The sequence below is a fragment of the Acartia tonsa genome, chromosome 8 (assembly GCF_053477335.1).
Source record: "Acartia tonsa isolate MP-2025a chromosome 8, ASM5347733v1, whole genome shotgun sequence".
Lineage (NCBI taxonomy): Eukaryota > Metazoa > Arthropoda > Copepoda > Calanoida > Acartiidae > Acartia > Acartia tonsa.
Window position 1 is genome coordinate 29,669,246 of NC_137267.1, and position 3,655 is coordinate 29,672,900.

General features: G+C 28.7%; 1 long non-coding RNA gene across 1 annotated transcript; it reads left to right on the forward strand.

Annotated features, from left to right (window-relative positions):
- The first annotated feature begins 636 nt into the window (after positions 1-636).
- On the forward strand, positions 637-1,541 carry LOC145325484 (uncharacterized). Its single transcript, XR_013881496.1, has 2 exons — positions 637-1,086; positions 1,403-1,541. It is a non-coding gene; the product is annotated as an uncharacterized LOC145325484 (long non-coding RNA).
- The last annotated feature ends 2,114 nt before the right edge of the window (positions 1,542-3,655 follow it).

The following is a 3,655-nucleotide window of genomic DNA, read 5'->3' on the forward strand; positions in this document are numbered from 1 at the left end:
TAACAAGATCAAGCATAAGAACAGGTAATTTTGTAAAAAGTCAATATTTTACATGAAAACTAAGTTTTATTCATGCCCATCTTAGGTAAGTAATACATTTCAAACTAGATTATATTCACCTTTCCCAGGTAAGTAACTTAATATTTTCTATTAAGTTTTATTCATGTTCATCCTTGTCCAGGTAAGTAACTAAATTTTTTCATTTTACCTAGGTAGATAATTGAATTCTTATCATAAAAATTAATATGTTTGGATTGATTTAATCTAGGTTCTAGGTTTACAGTGAATGTCAATTTAACAGGTAATGTTGGCAGTAAAGTTTAAATTGCTCATCAAGCCTTGCCCAGTGTTTCAGAAAAAAATCGCTTATTTTTGTAATTTTAATAGATGAGCAATGTTAAACTTTATTGTTGATCTATTTTCTTATTAGTCTATGGAAAATCAGAAATTTATGAATTTTATTTAAAAATGTTTTTATTGCCTAAATGATTACAAATTGTTTATTTTAAAAGAATATGCATTTTTTAACATTTAATACAAAAATGTTCAAAATTGTGTACAGCAAACCAGTTTTTAAGATCAAAAGTTTATATTTGGAAGCAACAGCTGACCAATAAATCAGTCTACGTACTCATCTACTATTAGAAAGAGGCTTAGTACTCAAAGAGCTAGAGTTTTAATTTAGTAATAGTCGCATTAGTTTAACTAGGAAAGCAAATAAAGTTGTGTAATTTTAACAGTTCTCAATAACGTTATATAGAACAAGTTGCGTTTTTGAAGTTTATGTTACTTATGGTTCTTGATGCTCAGTTGAAATCTTAGTTATCTATTCTATAGTACTTAAACTCAGGGATAAAGGAAAAGGAATATTTTTAAAAATAAAGAATGAACTTTCTTGTCGTTCTGAAGTTTTAAAAGTATTATAGTAAATAAAATTGATGACCTTTCTTGTTGTCTTTCTTATTCTACTATATTTCTTTCTTCTTGAGTTTATTTTGTATGCCTAACATTACTACTTAAGGTTCTAATAAGTGAAATGGATTCAGCAACGTCTAATCTAATCAGCCCTGAAGTGAACAATATTTGGTAAGTTATTATATTGCTATATATTTATAAAGTTAAAGGTTGATTAATTAGATTATTTCCATTGAAGTGAATACTAAATAATACTCAATATTATTTAGTATAATCCTATTTCTTTATTTAAGCAATGGGACAGTTAAAGTAACTTAAAACTCAGTTTTAAGACAAGTTGATTAGATTTAAGAGAAAATTCGCCCCACTGTGATTTGGGGAATTTAGGGTTAAAACCACGTTCGTCAGAATTTAGGGTATTTAAGGTCAAATTTAATTGACACACTGGGGTAAATCAGTGAAAAGTAAAATATTTATATTTTTTTAGTTCAACATTGAGTTAGAACGAGTTCAAATCAGGATGTTTGATTGAAATATTATTTAATTTAATTTGCACTTATTTTCATATATAAAATCATTGTTTGTTGTTATTTTGTTATCAATGTAAATACATTTTTAAAATGAAATTAGTCTTGTTTTGTATAGAGTATTGTCTTTAATTATTTAAGCTAGGGCTAAGCAAAAAAAATTCCAAAACAGAGTGGGCCATAGACTAAGCTAAAAAAAACATTAAAAAATACTATTCTAAAGGGTTTCTTAGGGTACATGTCAGTGGCGTGCAAAGTGATTCACCAGGAAGGTGAAAAAACTATTATAAGGTGTAAAAGGGGAAGGCACTGGTCTATTTTTAATTGAAGAGAAAATGTCCATAACACTATGCTTCATAATTCTTTTATACAAATTTTCTTTTCTCAACGCACAAGTGATTTTTCTAGCATATGCAACATATTTTTGGCAAAGGTCCCTTCTTTTGAATCTAGGATTTAAAAACTTTTTAGCCGTTACGCCCCTAGAGGTTGGAAGGGGGGGGGGGAGAAAGTCGACCCCCTATATTATATTTTTATTTTTTTGTAGGGGGAGGTTCCATATTTTTCTAGGTATGATTAATCTTGGATGGGTGGTTCTACCCTCCCCAAAAATAGTTATTAACCTTCCCAGGATCTATTAGAAGCTATACTGTAGAAGAATCATACTGTGATTTCAAATAATACATAAGGTATTTATTTCAAAAATATTCTTAAAAACTTTTTTTATTTAATAAAAAATCCTAGATTTAATCTTAAATAGAAATTTTCGCATTTGAAGTGACTATTAATTGTTAACAAGTTAAGGTTGTCAGTCTTTTCATCTTTCCATCTATCTATCTACTTTCTTTCTGTCTATCTATCTATCTTTCTAGCTTGCTATTCTTTTTATGTATTGTTATTACCAACAGAGTGTATAAACACAACAAGGATGACAACATCCACAAAAGTTTGATAATAAAGACAGTTGGCCAAACAAACATTAATTAAAGAGTGATAGTGCTTTTAAATTAAAGAAGCGGAGTTTAATCAATTTAAAAAGATAAAAAGATTTGATGAAAATAAATTGAAAAATAGCTTCAATACAGGATTTCAATCTAAGAATATTAAGAATAGTTTATAGAGATGTTTTGCATTTCATATTATTCCTAATCGTCCTGAGATTCAATATTTCAAAAGGGAATCATGTGAAAACTTTTGAGGCATGGATATCAAAATAATATTGCTACGCTGAAGCAGCTAATAAAGCCTAATAAAAAATGGCGTCATACAATACTAATGACCAATGATAGGCCAGTATACATTTTACCATAAGTCAATTACAATGTATACTGAACTAACCTATCATTGGTTATTTGTATTGTATGACGTTATCTTTAATTGGTACTATAAGCTGCTTCTGCTTCTACAATAATGTAGAAAAGCATCGCTTTTAATAATAAGTAGAAAGTCCTTGACAACAAATTGTAAATAATATTTCAACTCCTCTAATGTTGACAACTATTGTGAAATTATGTTAATTTCATTCTTGTCTTATTTTGGTGCTGTTTTTTGTAATTCTTTTTTGAAGGACAATTTTGTCTACAATAAACATAATATTTTTAGAACTAACAAACTATTACATACTAATGTTTTAAGTATTAATGGTTTAATTAACATTAAATTAAACAAAATGTTTCAATAACGGATACGCCCAAGAGACATATAGCGGCATTTCATGGAAAAATGGAGGGGGGGGGGGGGGGAGGTTCGACCCTTCGCTTTCGACCAAATTAATTTTTTAAACAAATAAGCTTGTGTGGGATGAACATAGTATTAGTGTCTTACAAATCATCTTAGTGACGTAACTAAAAACGAGGGATTAGAGGGGAGGTGGGAAAGGTAACCCCTAAAAAAGAGATGGATAATAGAGGTGATTGATAATTGATAAAGAAAATGTAGGAAATAATTTTTATACTCTCTGTACTTTCTACCATAGATTAATTAATTTGTATTTTCTAGACAAGGATGACAACATCCATAAAAACGAAGCACAAAAATCAGAAGGTAGAACAAACGCACAATAGCTAGAGTGTCAGAACTTAATAAGCAGAATATTAGTTTTGAAGTCTAAATGAAATTGCACATAAATTTGTTGCAAAATTGCGTAAATATAGCATACAGTAAAAGGACATACTTTCGTGCAAAATTTGAAATCAATAGTATAATTCTAATAT